This window comes from Centropristis striata, chromosome 20, assembly GCF_030273125.1.
Source record: "Centropristis striata isolate RG_2023a ecotype Rhode Island chromosome 20, C.striata_1.0, whole genome shotgun sequence".
In the NCBI taxonomy this organism is placed as follows: Eukaryota; Metazoa; Chordata; class Actinopteri; order Perciformes; family Serranidae; genus Centropristis; species Centropristis striata.
In genome coordinates this window covers 20680418-20705838 of record NC_081536.1, presented here as the reverse complement: position 1 = coordinate 20705838, position 25421 = coordinate 20680418, and the positions used below count along the sequence as shown (strand labels likewise).

General features: G+C 38.7%; 1 long non-coding RNA gene across 5 annotated transcripts in view; it reads right to left on the bottom strand.

Moving 5' to 3' along the window:
* LOC131993356 (uncharacterized) overlaps nucleotides 1-25421 on the bottom strand; it is an 83157-nt gene that overhangs the window by 50227 nt on the left and 7509 nt on the right. For 3 of the 5 annotated variants that reach the window (XR_009396307.1, XR_009396306.1, XR_009396309.1), the window contains exon 3: nucleotides 11891-11937. The exons of 1 other annotated variant lie outside the window; for it this stretch is intronic. This is a non-coding gene — a long non-coding RNA (uncharacterized LOC131993356). Of the gene's footprint in view, nucleotides 1-11890; nucleotides 11938-15864; nucleotides 16330-25421 lie in introns of those variants that run through there. One more of the 5 variants, XR_009396310.1, reaches the window with a different exon arrangement.

Here is a 25421-nt window from a genome sequence, read left to right as displayed (position 1 = left end):
TCCATAACTATCACACTGCCAGCTGGGACCATGTGCATGACTGTACTGTAACAACGACTTGCATTAAAAGACCTACAAGAAATGTGACAAAGTAGCTAATTTCAAAAAGCTTATTTTTTGTTACGAGGCTAAATTTAAACCCATTAACAATGCTAATTCGTTATTTTCGTAGGGTGTCCTGTATTGCATTTAACCTGTTTGACCATATTTCCTGAACAAATGAATATAAAACAAGATACAAAAAAAATCGCTGTGACGTATATGTCACATCGGGCTCTTAACCTAAAATCCTCATGGAAAACTTGATGTGACATATTTGTCACAATAACAAAAATGGTAACAGGCCACATAATTATTTTCACTGTTTAAATTGAAGTAGAGCATAAATTTAATTCAAAATAATTTAAAGTACATTTGACCAAATATAAACAAAAAATAATCCTATCTACTAGCCTGATCTCCTCCTACTGTGCAGTTGAGCCTCAGGACAAAGCTCAACGCTGGAGCAAATCAGACAAGGCATTAGTGGAGGTCAACAGGCCACACATTTTGAAGTAGTACAACACTTTCATGGGTGGGGTAAACCTCCTTGATGCATGTGTTACAAAGTCCAAGTACCACATGAGGTCATGGAGGTGGTACCTCTACCTGTTCTGGCAAACCATCATGTTAGGCCTTGTTAATGCATGGTTGATCTACCACTTTGAATATAAACTACCTAGTGTCCCAAAGCCAATGAAACAAAGAGCTTCCAGGCAGAGGTTGCCACTAGCCTCATCCTTTGGCAGACACAAAGAGGCCTCCACCAATGCCCAAGAGAGTTTATGTCGGAGTTTCAGATGTTGTTCGCACCGACCAGGTTGCATTCTGGCCTGTGACAAGCGTGGCAGCTGCAAATTCTGCAAAATCAATGCAACAACAACCCTCTGTGAACAATATGATGTGCGTCTTTGCTTCACTGAGGAAAAAAAGTTACTTCAAATCTTACCTTTTGGCCTAGGCTAAACTGCCGAAGATGCTTAACAGATCAACTGAAAGAACTGAAAAAAATCATTCAAACGTGGTGCTGATTATAAAGAAGTTTTGTCTCCCTTCCGCATGTTTTGTTTTTTAGCATCATGTATGTTTTCTCAAGTACATAAGTCTGTTTAGTGTTCTACAGCTACAGTAGCTTGTTGAGAAGCCGTCCAATGAGGCAGTGTTATTTATATTTATTTATTATGGATTTATTATTATTTTGCTACGCAAAAACAAATCTGAAATGGAATTTGTTGTTAAACAGCACTATTAAAGTCACAATTATGATATATGTTATGGAGATGCAAACAAAAAGGCAAATGGTTATTTGTTTTTATTAATTATTGATTTATTATTATTTTGTTATTAAAAACAAATCTGAAAAATAATTTGTTGTTAAACAGAATTATTAATGTCACGATTTTGATATACCGTATTTTGTGGAGATGCAAAGAAAAAGGCAAATTTGTGTTTCTGTAAACAGAAAATGTGTCTAGTTAATTCATTTCATAATAAGAAATATTTTAAACATAAATACCATAAACACCCAATGTAACATATATGTCACATCACAGATCTTTAACATTAAGGGGTAGCATTTAAAAAAAACATCAGAAATGTGTTCGGTGTGGTCCACTTGGTCTGTGGTATATCCCCCATCATTTTCCTTTAAGGATAACTGGGTCTTGGTCCTTAATATTTAAACACTTTGGTTATGCTGCTAAATGTGCAGTAACTGTGTTTTAAGATGCAGCCACAAGGTGCTCCCAGTTTTATTGGGGCATTCTTGTCTCTTTGTGTGATATTTCACTATAATTTAGTGCTGAAACTGCCGATAATTTTATGTATCTATCAATTAATTGTTAAGGCTATGAAATGCCAACATTAGCTTAAAAATGCCTGTTATAACTTCTCCACAGCCTTAAGAAATTTATTTAATGTGAATGATTTATTCTTCCAATAGTCCAGAACCCAAAGATAATGAGTGTGCTTTAATATATGAGAAATAAAAGAATGGAAGCATCATAGTTGAAAGGCCTGGAAACTTTTCACTAAAATGAGTATCAAAATATCTGATTAATTTTCAGTCAATTGGGTGATCCAGAAATCAACTTATCCTTGTAGCTGAAGTTTTCAGTATCCTGTATCTTAGCCTTTTTAATGCTTCATTATTTAAAAAAAAAAAAATGTTTCTCATAATATAGGTTACAGTATAAAGTCTCCATGTATCAGTTCATGATGATCATCTTGCTGCTACTGTGTGCCATCAATAAGTTGATCTTTATGAATGAATACAATTAAATAATGAATAAAAATGAGACACAACAGAAGTCTTAAGTTTGTAATAACTTTCAAAAGAGTAGGAAAAAAACATGACTTAATTGCTAAATTCATCAGAGGCCACTAGAGGCTGACAGTCCTCTCAAAAGATGGCGTCCTGTTTTAAGTCACTGTTCAGGCTCTTAGTGAGGCAGTAAACAGACGGGCTATTTTAAAAGACGAGTTGAACTCCGTAACCTCCATATTTCATGAAGCAGAATCAGGAACCTCTTACAGGAGGACATTAGTCATTTTTCTACGGGAGTTAAGAGTCAGAAAAGAAGAAGAGAGAGGTTTTAGCCGATAAATGAGACATCCACCCAGAGAATATGAGCTTCTGAAAACTTATTTGTCATTTGTGACTTGTCTTACAACTCCTGAGTAATGAGCAGAGTGATGTTTGTGGCGTTCTGAGTCATTTACTGTATCTCACAGCGTAAATCATGATGAGTAAAGGTGCAACAGAACACACACACACCCACATACACCCACAAACTAGTGACCTACTACTGTTTTCACCTTGACAGGATATTCAGCTTTGACATTTATTGATTTCAAACCTGACATCTGACTCATGAGAACACACACACACACTCTTATGTTATGAGAGATTTATCGTCATTTAGGGACACAAATCAACAGCTTTCAACCTGCAAGACTCACAAAGCAATAACGTACGCACACACTGACAGATTAACTCAAAGCTGCTTGCCCTTTTCTGCCACATTTAAATCCTGAGTTAAAGTTTTATATGATTTAAATTTTTTGTATTCTATATTTAAGACCACAAGGGAGCTCATATCTAATTATAAGAATTTATTTTCTATATTAACCCAATTTTAATTGGGTTAGAACATCACAACAGTTTAACAAATGTCCTACATGTGGGTCCTCAACGCCCTGGTTGAGAAACTATACATCACTGACTCATGGATTTCTACAGTGAGAAGGCATTTTAAGGACAATGTCACAGTTTCACGTTTAGACAAATCAAAACCAGTTTGATTCAGACCTGCACTGAGCTTACACACATGCAAACATGCACATGAAAGTCATTCTGGCCCTTTTTACTTTGTTCTCCGTTTTGTTGTTTTCTTCTTTTTATTGCAGCTTGTTTTTGTCTGTTTTTGTGATCAGCATTTACTGTAAAGCGCTCGCAGGGTAAAAATACGCCCAACTTTGATCATTTCAAGTGAAGTTGACTTAAAAAACACTCAGATTTCACATTGTTTTTTACTACCGCCTTGGGTCTTTTCAGAGACAATTACACTTAATAACACTGGTAGTTTCAGCACTGACGTTGATTTGTTGCAGTTGATTTCTGGAATCGGCCAGTGTTTAGGAGAACTATGATTAAAATGAGAAAAAAAAACCTGTTGATCACGGACGCCGCAAACTGTTTAACACAAGAAAACACAAGTTTTTAATTTAGGGAACATAAAAAAATACATGAATATATAATAAAATGTAGATTTTATTTATATACGAGTTGATTATATCTTTTATCCAGGTTTCTATTATCTTGGAACGCCATGTGATGCTCTGGAAAATCACATGGTTACTTTTAGTTTGTATAACAGTAAATCAAAGTACTGTACAAGAAATTACAGCCTATTTTTTTGTGGCATCTCACCATTTTTTTTTTGCCTGTGCCAGAGTATTTGCACACGGCACAACACCTGTCCTTAAATAGTGTTTATGGGCATTACCTTTGCTAATTATGGTTCGGTTAATCACTCAGCACACCTGGTTAACAGCAGATTGGCATGGTTATGAATGTTTGCTGCACCTGAATTTGACTTCCTTTATATATATTTGAACAGAAAATCAAGACGTATGAACGCACGAACGTGTATCTTACTAGCCTGGCTAACGCCAGACTATATCACAAATGAGATATAGTCTGGTTACCAGCCATTCATTTCTCCGTAGAGGAAGTGTGGTTTACGATCCTCCAGAGCCGTTTATTGGGCGCTTAGAATGTATCAGAATCTATCATAAGCGTCTGTAGGTTGCTCTTAGCCAATCGTATCAGTTATACCAGATGACGTATATAGAGCGACAGAAATTGATGTTTACATAGCCAGACTAGCCCATCTCTATTTTGGGACTAAAATGCTCAATTCTGCTTCCGCAACGTTTTTCTGCAGCATGTTCTGGCTCTGGCTGCTCACCGAGCTACAGAAATGGATGTTTGTTGTGTGTGTGTCTGTGAGAGAGTGTTGCTTGCCGCTTTGCTTCTCCAGTTCTCGCTTTCTGCAAGATTATTTATTTTTATGCCTTATTTCCCCCTCATGTCATTCAGCCACACACATCCACTGATTTTATGGGCAATAGACGAGCTGCTGCGGGTCTCTGGGCGGCTCTGCTGTCCCCCGGCTCGTAGCGAGATCACCTGCGTTACAGCAGTGAGCGGTAGTGGGGCTAGTTGGTAAATTAAGCTTTTGCCAAATCCTGTCGGAAGCAAGACTAAAAAATCCTTTTTGGTGGTGAAACAGGAGTGTAAAGTCAAACGTTGTTCTTCTTTTAAAATAAACTTTGGCTCTAAACTATTTAAAATGCTGTCTACAGCTAGATCCAAAGAGAGCTTTGTGTCTGCTGCAGCCATGTTGGATCCGTAAGAAAACTACAAAACTACAAGCGTCCGTCTGTCGAATAGTACACGTTATCGTCATGCCGTCCCTCCCCGTTCTGTGATTGGATCCCTAAAACAGGGCTAAGAATCGGCCATGGACACCAGACCCTCTCACAGTTCGAAATGAAATCGAGCGCACAAGGCAGTATGGGTATACCCAGGCTAGTATCTTACAGAATTCTAACTTAATGTTGCTGCATGAGGTTCAATGTTCAGGAGAAGGACCTAAAAGATTCACAATTCATTCAATCATTCATTCATTCAAGGGTTGTTTTTTTTCATAAATTCATAATGATTCATAATTTCATAAATGCAAAGATCGAAAGTTAATTCTTGACCAGTTAGTTATTGCAAAAGTTAGGTAAACACAAGTCGAGACAGCTTTTTAACAGCTGTTGTAGAGAATTAAAAAGTAATTAAAAAATATTTAGTGTACAGATACTTTAAATTATAGTCAAATAGTGCCGTCTTTTCCAAGGTCAGGAACAAACTTTCAATCAGAACTATTAACCAAGTATGAAAGAGAAGTCTTTAAAAGTACTAGAGGTGGGGGAAAAAATCGATACAGCATAGTATCGCGATATTTTGCGTGGCAATATTATAGCGATTCATGGCCGGCAAGTATTGATATTTAACTTTTATTTAGCGTCAGTATTTTTGCTGTTTTTGTTCCGGAGGCCGTAGTGGGCTCACTTTTAGTAATACATTGGAGATACTATATGAAACTAAAAGATCTGATTAATCTACAGGAATGTCAGTGTGCGTCAGGATATCGTATCGAGAGTTGTCAAAATAAAGCTGCAAAGTTACAAGGGTTTAAGCTACATGCTCAAGACACTAGAACCCAGGTATGTGACTCATTGCCACCTTATTTCACGGACACAGCCGTATCAAAGCTATACAGAGCAGTGAAGCTTAAAGCTGAGGAAAGTTTGAGAAAATGCTGCAGTCCTTGTCGTCCATACATGTTTGATATCAGTTAAGTTCAGTTTGACTGAACACTTTGTTGGTCAATCTGTGGGTTTGACTCTCATTGTGGAGAAATAGACACTGAAGTGAGTTGAATAGGCCGAGAATTTTCTCTTATTTGACAAAATAATTCTTGATTGAATTTAATTTTGTTGAAACAAAATGCAGTTAAACAGGTAAATCGCAATATATTGTATCACAATACAAACCATATCGCAAAATGCTTAAAATCACGATAATATCGTATTATGACTCAAGTATGGGGATACAATCGTATTGTGGGGCCTCTGGTGATTCCCCCCTCTAAAAAGCACAAAGAAAACTTTAATTTTTAATATCTGACAACTGGAAAAACAGCTAAAGCACTAAAGGAAAGACTGTGAATTACCATCAAAAGACCCAAAACAGCCATTAAATGGACATTGCGGCGTGACTGTTTGGTCAATCCATACATGCACTTTTAATGAAAGGAAGGAAAGTTCATTTTTAAGTCAGGCTCAATATTTGTGGTCTCTTATTGTACTTATGGTTCATTCCCTTGAGACTGAGTGTTAATGTGTGCAATAATTTGCATATGCATTAATTTGTGTGCAACACTTCAGGTGGAGTGTTATCATAAAAATGTAAAATAGAGTCTATTCTCAGAGTGAAAGAGCGGAGTCGATGGCTGTGTAGCCCTAGGGAGCGGTGGTGCAAAGTCATTTTCTAATCTCTCGTTTCTGCTTTAATCTTCTGGATGACACATAGCAAATTCTCACTTCTTCTGCAGCTGCTCTTATCTGCTGCAGAAGCCAAATCTTCAAACATTTATATATAAATAGATTCCTCTCAAGCGCGGCTAGAAAAATAAATCAATGACTACAAGTTCTTGCAATGTCATCCATCTCACGGTTCTTGTGTGTGAAATATTAGACTCAGCCATGTGAAACCTCTTTAAAACCTTCATGTTTCTGCTTAGTGGTGATTAATTTGAGCCCTTGTTTTCAACTGTAGAAGTAGACCTTTCAATTGAGTATTGTTAATGTTTAAAAAGTGGGGTTTATTTTTAATTTTTTTTACTACAGAGAGGTAAAAATGTCCTGTAGGGGTATAAACCACCAGTTTTCTCACAATAGGATAGGTAAAATCTTTGGACAACAATATTCACTGATTTCACGAAATCTGACAAAATAAGATTTAGAGATTATTCAGTTGAGGGCCTTCGATCCATATGAGACAATGTCATATTCCCATTAAACATGATCTGGTACGTCACGTCAGGTTGCTTCAGAGCTTCCTCGTCCAACAAAATCATAATTATGACGTGATCAAAGTCTCCAAATGTCAGTTTGATCCTAAATATCTTAATTACTAAAAGTACATTCTCACATCAGGAGTGCTTATGTGAGAACTAATAGCACCTACACACTATGGTCACACATTACACCGCTCTGTCTTCTAATGATGTGTCTTGAAATTGTTGAGGTTTAGACAGGACACAAGACATCAGCGACAGAGCGTCACACACATGACAAGACAATTCATGGGTAGGAATCCCCAACAAGTGTCAACAAAACACACGTGAGAAGTAATACGTGTCCATATATACAGTCATGGAAAAAATGATTAGACTACCCCTTTTTCTTCAATTTCTTGTTCATTTTAATGACTGGAACAACTAAAGGTTCATTTGTTTGGACAAATATAATGATAACAAAAATAGCTGATAATAGTTTAATTTAAGAGCTGATATCTAGCCATTTCCATGGTTTTCTTGATAATAACCAAAATCATTATCAAGAAAACCATGGAAAATAGATATCAGCTCTTAAATTAAACTCTTATGAGCTATTTTTGTTAAAATTAATAAGAAATTGAAGAAACAGGGTGGTCTAATAATGTTTTCCATGACTGTAGGAGTTCTAGTATCCCTCATTGGCTTTGGGTTACTGCTGCCATCGTTGTTGGTTAAAACAAATTTCACACTTCAGGACGTGCAGATAGGCCCAGATATTTAACCTGATAGATATCTCTCTGGTGTTTGTGATGCATCATGCATTGTGTAGGTATTTTCTCCACTGGAAGGACACCACAGTAGGCACTTGATCATGTTTTCTTGCACATCGAGCCACCTTAAAGGGCACTTTGTCATGCTTTTAGCGAACCAGAGTTACTGGTCAGTTCTCTGTTTTCCTACCAACAGTTTTGGTTTGATTGCTGGTGGATGCCTTTCTGCAGAAGTAGCTAGTCAAACGTTCACAGTGCTTGCTTGCTAACAAAGCAAACAAACTATTAACTGAAGTGGACCCCTTTAACATTAGTCCCACAGCTACAATCCTGCATTTCTTTCCTGGTTTTGTCTCTCTCCAACAGAAGGAACATGGCTGTTATCCAAATATGATCCATGTACAGTTTGAATTAGTGTTTATCCAGGGCTAGGACATGACTGACAGCTACCTCAGATACAGTATTTTTAAAAATGTATGTGGGTAGGAGAGTGTTTGGTGCTTCTCTACCCGGCAACAGAGCGCTGAGTCATCTCTGTCGCAGCCCTCCCACGCCTACCCACGCTGCACTGCTCTCGGTCTCTCTCAGTGGTGGAGATGCACGGCCGCGGACATGATACCAAAACTAACTGCATCACTTGATCCAGGCCCACAGATGACAAAAACACACATTTACCGTAAACGGGGGGAGCCTTGACGGAATAGGGCTGGCATAAGTGGGTGTGAGTGTGTTTGATATGTGCGTGTGTGTTTGTGAACCTTCTTCTATCAATATATGGAAACTGATACCACTTTGAGACCATTATGAGGAGTGTGAAGAATGAAAGGGGAGTGAATAAAAGAGTGAGAAAGAGTGAAAGAGATATTGTGTGTGTGTGTGTGTGTGTGTGTGTGTGTGTGTGTGTGTATTCTGCTGACCGAGGTCACAGTTTGATAAACACTGACGTTTATGAAGGTCAAAATGTATCATGACTGTCCAGTGGAGAAAAGGCTCTGCTAAGAACATACAAAACGCATCAGATAGCAAAAAAAGTCAAATGTGACACAGGTGTAATGAAATTGAAATTTAAAATATTCAAAAATTCATAACAAACCAACATGTAAAGTCAAAACTAGGCCGTCACTACCTGAACTAAACATGCTAAAGTTTGCCCTTGGTACATTTTTAGCCTGACTGAACATCTCTGTTGTATCTTAGTTGACGAAATGCTGCCGACAAGAATAACACGTTTGTGACTTTTTCAGCTGCTCCGCCGAGGGCCTAAATTATACTTTCTACATCCACGTAGCCACAAGGTTGTGAAGGACATAAAATCATCTTTATGTTCCTGAGGTTCTGGCAGTGAGCAGAACATGAGCTGCGCCTCAACATCCGCCAGCGTACGTGTGTCCTAACCAGACATATCTGGAAAGCATCTACGTACGAAGAAAACCCCAGTGTGGTCTGTACCGGCCTGCATGTGCATCCACTGTCTGCAGTGCCGTTTGTCAGTTTTATGGTATATTCAGCGTCTTAAAATGATTATTTTCTGATTTGGGACTTTTAGTCAAATGACCTAATACAACAAAAAGTAGTTCATTCTTAATATTGATAATATAAACCACGTATTTACAGTTTTTCATCTGGTAATTTCTACTTCTTGAGCAGCCAGCAAACTCCAGTGATTTGAATGGTGCAAACATAATATTATAATGTTTTAACATATTTAGTTTTCTATTATTGCACCTACAGTCAACGGAAAGACATGATAGGATGTCATTTCACATTTTGGCAATAACTGTGCGAGCTACAAATGTTTACATACAGACGACACGGGAGAGGTGAGAGACTGGAGGAAAATAACATGTAGAAGTTGATTTCCTGGTGAGTCATGTAACAGTCAGGCTGAGCTGAAGAGCTAACGTCTGAACAGTCACGAGGACAAACACAGATGGTCCAGCGGTCATATCCACACAGATAATGCAAGGCAAAAAGAAGCTTAGCATGTCATGCAACTTATCTTAAAACTGATGTTGAGCCAGCTGTGTAGTCAGTGGGCTAAATTAGCAAGGTGGCTAATGTTGCAAAAAGCCACTGTTAGCAGGCAGAAGTCTCACTCAGAATTATACAAACTCCATACAGTCATTAAAAAAAGTTATGTAAAACAAATACATTTTTATGGGCTTCAAAGACTCTAAACTACTTACTGGACATCATATGACAAATTATCCACTTCGAAAGGACTTTTTGGTGAAGCCGCCCATTTTGTACCCACTGGCAGCCATATTGGAGCTGACCTCCAATATGGCTGCCAGAGGGTACAAAATGGGTTTTGCAAGCTGATGCGGTCCATTTATTTATTTACTTAATTCAATACCCACCAAGATAATGGAAACATTCAGTTAGGCCTACGTAAAATGCCATCACAACTTTCATAACGTGTAGTGTTTTATGTAGGGTGTTATTCATTATGTGAGCGTTATTTGTATTTTATTGTGTACTGTATTTTGTGGTATGCACTCGTTTTTAGGGACTACAGAATTAGTTTAATTGCTTAATCTGGGCCATGCATCTTTTTACTCCATGAATAATCATTGTAACGTTGCACTTTGTCCCCCTGACAAACTAAATCAAATGAATGTGCAGGTTAGCCATGCTTTCAATTGTTTTGAACTAACTTTTGAACTCCTTTGATACTCGTCACTCTTCACCAGCCTGTATGAGCGGTAGTTGCTGCCGTAGTAACCCAATCACCCATCACGTGAAATGAAAGAATGCTTGGCGTGATTGGCTTGACCATACAAATAGTAAAAAAATGTCTACACGTGGGTACAGAAAGGACTGAATGCTGTAATCGCTTGATCGGAGAAGTGTTGATACTTCTTGGTAATGGTTATTTGTATCGATACCCAGCCCACAGTTTTTTCCACAGCAAGTATTACTCCACCTACAAAGCAAATTGTAATTTGCGATCAAGGAAAACAAACGACTCATCTTCCATGCGATCATTTACAAACTGACCTGCAAACCGCTACATGTCAGGCTAGAAATCTACAAAAAACAATCTGCACAGGAACCCAGTCATCACGTATAGCTGGCCCACTCAAGACCTTTCAGCTTTTTGTGCAGTATGTGTTTTTGATCTCATATGTACACATACACAACATACTGCTGTATACCGTGCGTCAGTATAGGTTGTGAAACTCCCACAAACGTCACTAAAAGACTCATTCTTGTACACAGATTGATCAATGTGATAAAAGTGCTCCAGAGTTGGACCTCTTTGATTATCTCGTTCCCTCTGAAGACAGCTGCTGTAATATCACCAGGATATTCAACACCGCCACTTTCACTTCAGCCATTCACAGGTGCGGTCAGTGTGTCACACCATGATTTCATGACTAAGTTAGGAGCAGCCGGGTATTTGCCAAGTGCCAAATATAGCCGATATCTGCCACAACCTGACCGACTGCCAAATAAAGAACAAACACATTCGCTCTCACAGTCTCTGATTATCTAGATTTTTAGCCCATCACTGCAGATGGAGGAACCTCTTTGCATGATGCGCTATTTATTGATCAAGGAAAACCCCTCACTATGATCTATTTATAAAAAAGGGGATTGATCAACTGCTTTTGAAGGCTTAAGAGAGATAAATTTAACTCAAAGTAACATTCAGCAGCTCTCACATACGAGTCGAATCCAAAGTTCGGAAAACGTTTGTACTATTTTCCCTCACTTGAATCCTTCCTGCCTTTCAGCTCTTAGAAATAAACAACTTGATATATGGATTTGTTAATTTCAGTTTAGCTAAACATTTTAAAGCAGAAATGCTGATCTTGAATGACGCTGCAATCCTCCTCTATCAGTCGATATTTTTAAAACGGAAAGAAGAGACTTTCCTAGAACTACATTCCTCTTTGGATTGATAAATACCAGCCAATGCTGAAAAAAAAAACTGATGTCCAGCTTGTTTTCACTCACCAGTTTGTCAGCCTTCCTTCTCTTCATCAGAAAGTCTTCACTGCAAACTAAGAAAGGCAAAGAGAGAGAGAGAGAGGAGAGGAAAAAGAAGAGAGAAGGAATGTTTTAATCACTCTGAAGGAAGCCAGTTATCTTCCCACACACATTGCTGAGTGTCCTACTCACACACATAGATACACACACACACACTCACACTGAGATACCTCCAAAAAGGTCAGGGATGATTCAGGAGAAGAGAGAAAAGAAGGGGAGGCAGAGATTGAGGGACTGAAAGAAAGGCAGAAAATAAGAGCAAGAATAGAAAAGAGGAATGAATAGAATGTAGAAAGAAAAGTAGATGACAGAGGGAGGAGAGTTCAGAGAGAGAGAGAGAGAGACCGGAGAGAGAAAGAATGAAAGGCATGGCTTGGCTGAGTCATCTATAAAACCACTTCCTCCACTGAGCTCTCTACTAATGAGTGGCCAACTTTCTGAGACACACAAGCAGCAATCTTCCTCCTCTCTCAGCTTCAAACTGTTCACACTGTTCGTGTGTGTGTGTGTGTGTGTGTGTGTGTGTGTGAGAGAGATAGAAAGCCTGAGAAGTCGACCCATGGACTGACCTTGCTGTGTGTCATGAGAACGACTCAGAAATAAACAGCGTTTTCCCAGAATTCCCAAAGGCAGAGAGGGGTTTTGAACTTCTATCCATCCAGGGAAGGGCAGTTCTTCATTTTTAGAGAAACGTCTGTTTGCTGTCTTTTCAAGAGTGAAATCATAAGATCAACCTCATGTCTGTGCATCAAAGTGAGACTGTAACTGTTACTAATGTAACATTTAGAGTGAAACATCGACTTCATAAGCAATAAAACAACCTTGCTTAGTTCAATACACTCAGGGGTTTTGTTGCTACAGCATTACCTTGGTCTGGTATGGTCAGTAGCTTATGTGGATAATTGTTTATCTTAGTTCATATTTATTGCTGTATTTATCATCTGTTGCTATATTTATATTTGTACAGCACTTTGGTCAATTGAGGTCGTTTTAAACATGCTAGAAATGAACTTTGACTTGACTACAATGATTCGTATGATACCTTATGGCGGTTGTTTTGGTCACAGTCACCGTTTTGAATATGTGAACAGTCTACTTAACTTTGTCAAACGTGGTTTATGTTGTAATTCGGAATGACTTGGTTAGGTTTACAAAAATATGTTTGTACAGAGTTACATAGGTGACTTAAAACATCATACTCCTCATGGAAGTTAACTTGCATTGTAGAAAATAAATGTTGACTTTTTGTTTCATGGGGGACACAAACTGAAAACTGAAAGTCCTGGGTTTTTGAGCCATCCAGCAACCTCAATCTCCTGAATTCACAAACTTTGTCGCATTTATACTGACTTCCTCCTTTGCTTTTAAGTACAACGGCCACTAGAGGTTACCACCTAATATATAATAATTTGCTAGGTTATCTGTAAATCGTAGTTCTTGTAAATACAGTAAATGAGAACAGCCAGAACAGATTCACTTCCCCGTCTTTACACCTCTAGAGGCAGGGGGAGCTAGTCTGGCCTTGTGGAGAAAACCAAGCCTCCAAAAAACTTTAAAGCTCACCAATTAACACATAAACTTCATTTTTAATACCAAATGGAAAAACAATAAGTTGTGTTTTTGTGCTTAAACTATTTCTTGACAAATAACAGGTTTCAGTTACAGTTATGGCTTTTGTAAAGGCACTTTTTAGCTTCACTGTAAAAAGACGACTTCAGGATGCTGCGCACAATAAATTTTCCCAGCCGTTCACCAAGAAATAATTCTACCACATACTTAACTGCCCCTAATGCCCCTAACCACCATGTTTATGTACTGTTAACTGGCATGTACAACTTGTTAATTAGTGTTTAAAGGCTTTTTATTTTTTGTTTTTTTACTTTAGACCTAGCTAAGTATAATAGTTTCCTGACTTCAGTTCTGTCCTTATCACAAACATGACAATAATATAAATTCCTTGTAACCGCACATCTGGGTGCAGGAAGATTCATCTGAGCTGAGGAAAAGTTGTGATTATGGAACTTTGAGACTGATATACTTTGCCCCTTAATCCTGCCAGGCACAACAAAAAAAGTCATTTTTTTTAGAGAGGAGCAGCAGCAGTGTAAGGGTCACATTTGATGGCAAAAGTAAAGCTCGGTCAGAGTTAAAAACGGGAAATGAGGTTGATAGTGAAAGTGCAGGTTTTCACAACCTCGGGGTATGTAGTTCAAGTTTGGTGACCTATGATGACCTGTGAATCATTACAGATAGATATATCTTTCATTCTCATTCTGAACCCGACCAGGCTGGGCCCAACTACACAGATTTAAAATCACTGCAGGCTGTTCACTTCGGCTCAACTGGACTATTATATGCCATTTTTTATTTCTTTGTATCTGCACCCTCGGCCTGATAAGTAAATTCTGTGACATGTAGGAACTTGTCATCTTGCCCGATGACTTTAAATATTGACAGAGAAGTAATGAGACGGATAAACATTTAGCCCTGCTTAAATCATGTATAAAAAGTGTGAATCACAGATACCGGCATGATTCTGTCGCCTAAATTCTGTGTAAATCAGCTAACCATTGGGGGTTATTGTGATACAAGTTAATTCACGCCCCATCCAGCTCAGTCTCCTATCCGGAGGAAATCATGGGAACTCAGAGCCAACTTTGTAAATACACACATCCTCTTCTGCAGTTCCCACGCTTTTTTTTTCTTTTTTACAACACACACACTCTCATATGCCCGTAGACACACAGGCACACAAGTAGAGACGTTGACCCGACGTCTCATGCATATTCAGTGTGGTTATACTGGCAGTGACAGAAATGTGCCCCGGATGCTGCTGTAGTTCAGTCTATAGTTAATTATACATACTGTATATTGATGGTGAACAGGATATGACAGTTGTGCAGTTACTGTTGCACTGCAGAGTGTGTTTGCCAGTTTCTGGTAAAAGACAAACCAGCCAGAAGCTACCCTGCACAGCCTCATCACCCTTTTGCAACCACATCCTTAAAAGGACACAGTAAATAATGATTGAAATAATGAAGATTAGGGAGTGTACAGTGGAGTGCACATGTTAATAGAGGAAAACTGTGCAGCTCAGTGAGAGTTGACAATAAAACTATCACTGGCAGGTCCAAATTAAACAATGAAAACATGCTACAACCATGCTAGCTGCAATCACAATGGTGCTTTGAGCTAAATGCTAACTTAAACATTGTTAACATGCCAATATATAATAATGCATGTATGTGGTTTGCAAAGTACAGCTGAGGCTGATAAAAAAAAAAAAAAAATCCAAAGTATTAAGAAACTTAATTTGTCCAGTATGTAACTGTGACCTTTTATAAAAAAAATTAAAAAAAAGGAAATAAATTAACACAAATTTGATTATAAAATAGCCTGCTATAGGGTATTCATTTCAGTGACTTGCAACTGTACAGACTCAGTGGTGCATTATGAGAAAAAGTGAGAGTAAAAAACTTTTGAGAAATGCCGACTCAGGAGAAGTACCCATTGTGGGAGGATTGTGGGACATTTAGTCTACGGATGAGTCAGGGAGAACTATTACATACAATATCAGAATTAATGGCATAGGGGTCCATCTTTAGTGTTCGTGTGGGAATCAAACCGTCACAGTCGTCGTAAACGCCTAAACATATTTCTATTGAAGACATACTGGTTGTCGTCACTTAAAATAAGACTGTTCTACATTTGTTTAAACTAAATTTTATATAACTAAATAAAATGAATTAAGATTAAAAGGTGCTGTGCTTTTAAAATGGTACAGTTTAAACTGTAGTTTAGATGTTTTATTACAGGTTTGCTGCCAAAAACACAACATTCATGCATGTGTGACCTGGTATATGTGCATTAATGTACTGAACAGATGGCTGACATTAATAATTTAAAATAATGAATAAATAAAATAATTTAAAAAATACAGTGACTGTTTCTAAATGACCCCAGTTGCAGAAAATTCAGTTGAAAACCATGCAACAAAATTGCCTTTTGCACATTTTTGGTCAATGATGAACAAATTCTTCCTCTTGTTTGAATAATCTACTTCAGACCAAAGAGGTTTCTTACAACTCAAACATCTGTGAAATACATTAAAACCTGCCTGGCTTTCATCAAAAGTATCCTCTGATGGTCTAAAATAAATTTGAGACATGAGGACAAGAATACAACTGTTCTCTTTATAGAAACACTGAAGGCACTGAGCAGGATTTTCCTCCTTAAAATGCCATATAATTACTTTTCCTACAAAGTCATTACTTATGTACCGAAAGTAGTCTGTCCACATCTGTGTCTGCAGAAAGCCACTCTTCTGCCTTATGTTACTGTGTTATTTCTGGATGTTCGGGGCATTTAATCTTCTTTTAGGCAGTGTCTGGCTGAGCCTGCAGTGCCTGAAACCAAAGATTGTATCTTATGAGAACATGATTCTTTAAGATGACAACTTTCAGTTATGTATTTTGCGTGCCAAAACATTGAATACATACGAATACATGCAAATGCAGAGTAGCAAGAATTCACCTGCCTTGAAGCTCCAGTTTGGTCGACCAACTCCTGATACAAACATGGTTTCCCTACCACTTTAAGGCTTAGGTACTTAATGACTTCCCAGATGTTTTGTTTTATCTTTTCAGGTGAGTGTCATATATTATCTGTGCCAGAATAGCTTTTCCAACTTTTTGGACACAATTGTTACACAAATGTGGTAATAAGGATCCGAAATTATGTAAAATTGCATATTATTTTAATAAAACACATGCAAGTACTTTGTTACCTTGATAAATGTTGGATCTTTAATGTCTTCTCACGGTTTTATTTTTAAAAAATGTCATTGTCATCTGTCATCATTGGTCATCTCAGTTCACAATTTGGCTTATTCCTCATTATTTTATCTTACATTTCATTCTGATTCATTACCAATTACATTTTATCTAACACTTAACACATTAGAAATACAATTTTAAAAGACAGAAAATCTCCAACCGCTTTAGATGCAAACTGTCAATTCACCCAATGTAAAATCCAAGATGGTGTATCATCATTTCTTCCTCATTTACAGATGTGATTGCTGCTGATGGCTGGAAGCTGCAACAGTCTCTTCCACTTATAGTAATTTATCATTGACTCATTTTGGTTGTCTGTGTTGAGTAACCACCAATTACTCCCACCTCCTTGCTCTGCAGGGAGTCCTGCTGACTCAGCAGGTGAGCGGTCCAAACGTTGACCTCATTACTTGCCATGTGAAGAGTCATCAGGAGAAGGCACTTCCATCTTACTGCTTTTTTTTCCACCCTAAGAACTTGTATTTCATCCAGATTTAACAATGGTTAGTAGTATTAATGTAACTTTAGGTACAAAAAATGAGCTAAATATTGTTTCTTTTAGTGTGTTGGCTGGCAAAGATGTATAATAACTATTTTACCAGTCAGCCTCCATTGGGTACTATCCACCCACATCCGCAATGTCACACTTCTCCAGTGTTTCGTGGGCATTTCCAATAAGATTGTTGCCACCACCAGTGTAAGTAGAATTGATTGTTACATATTTAACAATCTACATGTGAAATTTTATTTATGTACATGGAGATTTACATGTCTAATTACAATACGAAAGTAAGTAAGTGAGAGAAAGCAGTATGAATGATCGGGCAACACTCGTACGAAGCTTTTAAAAGTGTGTCCTTATTTTCACTGTACATTATTTTATTCTGAAGGACGGAAGTACAGTTCCGGGTGTGTTGATGATGGTGATATTTGGCTTACTCTGATGAAAAAACGCTTACTCAGAAACATCCAGTTTTTTCAGATAAAACAGCAGCGAGGAAATGGAAGTGTCTGATTCATGACAAAGATAGCTCACAGCTAATTCACCAGCATTTGTGTTAAAACGCTATATAGTTTGACTCCAATTTCACACCACTTCATTATTGGAAAAATAACATGATCATTTGTATTAGAAGTAAATGTGACATTTTGATAGAAATTTAGCCAAAAGCCTGACTGGTGATGCATTTACATTGATCTATTAAATTAATGTGGAATATATATATATATATATATATATATATATATATATATATATATTATATTATATCCTCTGGGATCGATGCCTGCAAAACTGATTATACATACATTTCTAACAGTAAAAATTGTTACTGTTGATACTGTCATCTTAAGCAGCCAAGCTAGTCTTAAATAGCACTTTATCTGAGTTGGCTTCTAAAAGCCAGAATATGTTGAAGGGATAAACTTTATTTCAGCTGAATTTTTCCATCAGTCTGTCTCCACGTCCTCATAGCAACACTTCAACCTCTGTCCTCTATGAGTTTACCATCACTGGCTGCCGTGGTGACGTAAAGTGGAACAATTTTTCTGCTGATGTTTTACCATGGAAACACTGTTGGGCAGGAGGACTCAGAGATTTCTCATTTAGTGGGAATAGACCAGCACCCACACGCCCGTTAAATGCTTCTCTCTTTTACTGTACAAGTCACTGCATATTATTCACCATACACATGTATGGACAAAATAAAAGAAACACCGTTCAATACAGAACAGAAGTCCTGAAATAAATGTCAAGTGTCATAGCAAGAATGTTTTAAATCCAATCCCAACATTTTTTTTAATTCTTTCTACAATAAGCACATTGAAGGTACTGTATGGTTAGGGTTAGGGACGAGTTTGAAATAAACTAGTATGAGTTTTTTTCTGCATTGGCACAGGGGTAGATCAATGATCAAATATTTAATGAAGTAGGGTTGTATAAGGTGCTTGTACATAGTCAGTGTTTTCATAAGTAAAAGTAGTTTTACACCTTACTCAAATCTTGTTTCATTGATTGGACCCCCGGTTTGCCAACTGCTGAGCTGTAGTAGCTGTTGATGTAGCCATTAGCCCACTTACTTTTCCCACCATCAGGATGATGTTGGATATGATATGATAATGGATGTGTTCAATAAAGACATGAAATATTATCATTGTTTGTGTGGTGTTAGGTTACGCACAATGGCCCTCATTTATCAAACGAGCGTACGTCAGAAAGTGAGCGTAAAGTGGGCGCAAGATAATTTCTATGCAAGGCTTGGCATTTATCAATTTGGACGTGAGCGGAGAGTACGATCAGATCTCACGTCTGCTATCAGCGCGTGTACGCAAATATGAGTCAGCGTGAAGTCCACATGTCTGAGTCAGAGAATTGATCTTAGACTATTGTATCGATGCCTGGAGGTGATAAAACACAGAAGCATCAGCGTCTCCTTCACCAGCGGAGGTGCCTGAATAGCAACATTTCCAATCAGCGCTGCCACACACTCTGACTACATCATTCTTAGTAAATGTAAAGAGGTGAATAATATATCTCCATCACAATAATAGCAATATTCGGATATTATATAGTAGGGGTGTGACAAGATTAAACTCGACGATATTTCTCGTCGCATTGAAAATCAGTCTCGCGAGATTTGTGACTTATCCAAACTTCTATTTGTGACTTGTGGGGCAGTAAAATGAAAAGAAGAAGAGGAGGAGAAGGAGGGGAAACCGCAGTCACCCAGAATTAAGTTGCAGGGGCCGGCGGCTCCTTAAGAAGAGTAAGAACAAATCGAAGCTGCACAGTCCTCCTGCAGCTGGGAGAGACTGCAGCTGCAGAGCCGGAGTCTGCTAACAGTTAGCTCTGTAGCAGTACAGTGTGTATGTGCTGCTGCAGCAGGAGGTGTTCACTTAGCGATCTCTGTTTGTTTACAACAAGCATCGGACACTCTGTGCGCAGTTAGCGATGCCGGTTAATTCAAGATCGCCATGTTTATGATAATTAGCCATGCGCTTTGTTTTGATCAGCTGCTAATGTTGTGCAGTTCGCGACGGCTGCCACAGTTGAGTCTCCTTTCTTTAATCCGTCGCGTATGTGATCACGGTCGAAACTGTCCCTAAGCGATTAAGAGACGATAGAAAACCACCTCCGTTGTCTCATTAATCAAAATTAATTAAAGATTTTATTTTTTGATTTACCTTATTTTAACATTTATAAATATTAGTTTTAGTTTCAATTTGTGGAAGTTTATTAAAAGCTCATGCTTACATCATGCATGTAAAGAATGTAAAGAAGTTTTCTTAAAATCTCATCTTGTGAACCCAATATCGTGTCTCATCTCGTGAGCTGAGAGTATCGTCACACCCCTATTATATAGATTAGGCTTTATATGTCACGATGTATAAATTAATTACTCAAACCTCGCCGGGAGCTTAATGGTCCACTGCTACTCTGCTGACAGCACCACTGATTTCCTTCCTTTTCACTTTTTATGCTGCCAAACAAAACCAGTTTGTTCTGTTGCAGCTGTTGGACGTAAGCGTTTTACTTTCTGACTCTGAGAAGGCATGGTATTAAAACTTACTTTAAAAGATTGTTAACCTCCTTCAACCAAAAAGCTGTGATAACTTTAAGTCTCACCGAACTTGTTTGAGTTTATAACTATAAGTACTTTTATTTCATAAACCGTTGCTGTGTATTTATGTAATATGCCTATTTCGCTCCTGGTGCTATTTGTAACAGTGCACTGTTGGGGGATTGGGTATATATCGGGTATATATTAGGTCGTGGTATTGAAATGATATGATTGTTTCGAGCCGCCACATTTATCAACAGCCGGTCATTCTTACACTGTGATTGGAGAGATACGATCGTTTGATAAATCACATGTGAACCCTGTCGTAAGACGAAATATACACTCAGATCTGCGCTGGTTTCTACGCTCGTTTGATAAATAAGGGCCATTGTGTTTGTCCTTACTTTGGACTTCGATGCAGATCAGATAGATCACTAGATAATCTCTAAAGGTTTCACATGATTTTTCTTGCCACTGTATATGGGCATGTTGCTCATTCAACCACTTCAAAAGATTCAAACTATCCCTTTAATAACATTGCCACTGGACGTCGGTGAAGAGCTGTCCAACAAAAGTGTAAATCTGAAGACACTGGGCTGTACCGCCATAAATAATGCAGTGCTTGTTACTGACGCGCCCACAGTTCAGCCTACTGTAAATGGCACCTACACAAATGAGTCATATGCAGGTGAATGGGCAGAAGGTGTCAGCTTAGGGAGAAATACAAAGTCAGTGAGTTTACAAAAGGAAAATAAGCCAAACTGAGGAACACAAAGGCCGAATGTTGCTGTTATTTCATAAGAATAACAGAAACAACATACTGTAGAAAAACTACATTATAACACTATCAGTGGTCAGTCAGCCACACTGATGTCATGACATGTAAACAGAATAATTACTTTGCAACACAAACAAGCTACCAGCCTCCAGACTGGCCATCAAGAAACAAAACCCTATTATTCCATTTGTCTGCCCCTGCAAAATTAATTCCCTGCCCCACTTGCCTCATCTGTCCTCCCACAGTCTCCCACAGTCCGGTCCGGGAGTGGGTCATGAGTCAGAGGCAGCAGAGGATCTGACTCACCTCCTTTCGAGTCTAAACACTATTAGTTTCCAGGTGGTACACTGAGACGCCATTGTGTTTCTGATTAGCCCGCAGAGACAAATGGACAGACATGCTGCAGGGGATGAGTGAGGGACTTTCCCCTCAGGAAAAGTGGGTTATCCCACTGTCGCTGTGGGAGCCAATGTCTGCATCTTAGGGGTTTGTGTCGGTGTGGGAGGCATTTGTGTGCATTTCCAGATTTGTGTGTGTGGTCCCGTGGGCTGAGTGTGTGTGTGACAGAAAGAGAAAATGTGTATGCATTTCCAGTGATTAATGCCTGAGTGAGACCACCTGGGTTGCAGCTGCAGGTGGGATTTCTTTATCTCAGCCGAGGGTCCAGTTTGACTCACTGAAACTCTCACTTTAATAACATTAACACTCTGATCTGACGTACTGGATCAGTTTCGTTGCCAATACTGGGAATCAACCTCATATGACGAACACATGATACCGTTTCCTTAGTTCTTGATCTAACAAAAGTGAAAATGCAAGCTGCAACCAATACTCAATTCATTTTCTGTTTACTCAAACAGTTAATTGTTTCCAAAATAGTTGCTGATGCATTGGTTAATGATTTTTCAAGCAAAAACACCAAATCTTTTATATGGTTCCAAGTTTTCAAATGTGAGATTCAGATTTTGATAATCCAATAAATTTGTTTAAAATGGAAATTTGTCAAAACAGCAGACAACTCACAACAATACGTAGGACTATAACATCCATCCATCCATCCATTTTCTTCCGCTTATCCGGGGCCGGGTCGCGGGGGCAGCAGGATAAGCAGGGCATTCCAGACGTCCCTCTCTCCAGCCACAACGTCCAGATCCTCCTGGGGGACTCCGAGGCGTTCCCAGGCCAGGAGAGAGATATAATCCCTCCACCGTGTTCTGGGTCTTCCCCGGGGCCTCCTACCAGTTGGACGTGCCCGGAAGACCTCTAACGGGAGGCGCCCGAGAGGCATCCTTACCAGATGCCCAAACCACCTCAGCTGACTCCTTTCGACGCGAAGGAGCAGCGGCTCTACTCCGGGCTCCCTCTGGATGTCTGAGCTCCTCACCCTGTCTCTAAGGCTGAGCCCAGCCACCCTACGGAGGAAGCTCATTTCAGCCGCTTGTATCCGCGATCTTGCTCTTCCGGTCACTACCATGACGAGTTCATTCAAGTTCATGACCATAGATGGACCGGTAAATCGAGAGCTTTGCCTTCAGGCTCAGCTCCTTCTTCACCACGACGGTCTGGTACAACGCCCGCATCACTGCTGACGCCGCACCAAACCACCTGTCCATCTCATGCTCCGTTCTACCCTCACTCGTGAACAAGACCCCGAGATACTTGAACTCCTTCGCTTGAGGCAGTACCTCTCTCCCCACCCAGAGGGGGCAGTCCACCGTTTTCCAGACTATAACAACACAACCTATATATCCTAAAAACCTTAAAGTACCCAAGTGGCAGTGATAAAAGTGATGGGTGGATTTATTTTCCCACTGGCATTTAAGTCCATCAAAACAAAAAGTCACAATGCAAGAAACAAACATCAATACTTAACAAGAAGATCACAGATATTACAGTTAATTGAAGATGTTTGATTTTAGGACTGTTAGTCGGACAAAAGACGATATCTGATGACATCACCTCAGGCTTTTTAAACCACTTTCTCATGCTTTATAAGTCAAATTATTAATTAATCGAGAAAATAATCAACAGATTAATTGATAACAAAAAAATACATCCCCATTGTAAATTATACAATTTATCAAACGTTCAAGTACAACAATTAAAATGTACACATGCCTAATAAGTTGTTAAGGCAATGGACTCAGGAGAGGCAAAAGTAGGACTGATGTAGTTCATTTTCTGCTGACTGCAAAAATGCAGTTTATGGTTGGAAAATCTAAAAGCAAAGTTTTAATCTCAACATCTGACTCTAACCCTGTACACTGTCTGTTTACTCTCTTGTTAATACATACCACACGCCAGACGAGACTGGAGGAGGCGTCTGATTTCCACTTTCTGATTGGAAACAAATGAAAGTTTCCAGGTCTCTCGGTAACTCAGCGTCTGACTTTCACATTTTGCTCTCCAAAATAAAACTTTTAAATCTGGCACTTCGTCAGTCACAACCCTGTCAAACGAAAAGAAAGACTATTCTTCCTGCAGTTTGTGGAAAATTATGGTAATTTAAGCAGGAACTATAAACAAAAAAGGCCAAAAAGCAATTTAAAACTACAAAGAAACCTAAAAATGACAATCACACAGAGTAAATGGAATGCATGTGTAGCATTTTTCTAGTCATAGTGACCACACAAAGCACTTTTACACTACAAAAAAGCATTCATACACAGATGACAAAGCAACAGGATCAATTTAGGGTTCAGCATCAATAAACTGCAGCCCAATCAATATCCACACTCTCTGAATTAGCCTAATGCATCACCACAGCTGTGTCTGCCCTCAGCGAGCTCATCTACTGTGTGAACCAAAACCTGACTGCTTCTCACTGCTCGCCTCCATTGTTGTCTTTAAGTATGCCGATCAATACCGCCAGCTGACACCCGCCAACCAATCAATACCACCCATTCCTCGGGGGGCGGGGTTTCAAACATTCCCCCTCTGGAAATGACAGCAGGTTGAAAGGATCCACTGATGGTGTGCTGCAGGGCAGAAACACACTGAACCTTAATTCCAGCACACAGATACTCAGCTGATGGAGATGATGTGAGAAAACAGCGCCCTCTGCTGGCTACAAGCAGCACTCACACTGAGGTCAACAAGGTCATTCTAGTGTCTGGTCTGGTGAGTAATTTAAACCTTTCAGTGAGGTGTTCTGAATTAAACAGTGTCTCTAAACAACTGACGAAGACAATAACTTGTGGATGTGCTCTATAAAATAAGTAGTTTTTCCCCCATTTACTTGAATACAGCTTGAACATAACTGGATCTTAGACATGGTCTGTACAGTTTAGGGAATTATATTTATGTGTATTGAAACACTTTTAGTTTACTTTGTTTATTTTATACTTACTGATACATTCTCCCTCAGTGGTTATTTATACAGTAATATTTTTTACATGGCTAACCTGTAATGGGTAGTAGGAGGAGCTGATAGATACATTTCTATATTTATCAAACTGCTTTCCACAAATATTGGGGCGATCAGCAATATATCCACCGTCTTAAACATGAGGTGATCAAGTGTCTCACTCAAGGATACCTAAAGCATTATATTTATGCTTATATTAAAAAGTGAAAGTAAAGTAAAAAGTCAAATCTGGCATATGTGATATAAAATAGAATGTGAAAAAATGGCTGCAGAAATGAAAAAAATGTCGATATTGATTTTTATACCTGAATTTAAAGGCATTTAATTAATTTAAAGGATGAATTTGAGGATTGAAAGGTTGTTGAAAATTCAGCAACTTTCAAACGCAAACAGCAGGTGGAGACAGGTCTCAGGCCATATACAGTCTGTCTCAGGCTGACTCGACTCACACAGAAAACCTATAAAGTAAAGTTTAGGACTGCAACTAATGATTATTTTTATCACTGACCAAAGTCTTAACTATTATTTTTTTTAACTGACTAATGGTCTAGTGTAGAAGATACCAGAGAAATAATAAACAATGCCCATCACAATTAGTTTAAATCAGTTCCTTTTTAGGCTTTTAACAGCATATAAGAAATTATTACCTTTTTCAAAATCTTTATATACCAAGTTTAATTTAAGCATATTACCCTGCTGTGTATTTGCTTTGCTGCAGCAGCGAACTTCAGTGTGCAGATGTGGATCCCCACATTAACCGTAATGCCTGTGCTTCTCCACAAGGTGGCGATATAAGCCTGTGTAAAGCACATGGTGGTGACATTTGCTCCACATCTATTCCCCAATTAAAATGAGGTATATTAAATACAGTACTGAATCAAAAAATATATATATATTAAGATGTTCATTCTACTTTTAAGCCTCAAACTTGATTTGCTGTCATTGTCTTCTGCTGGGG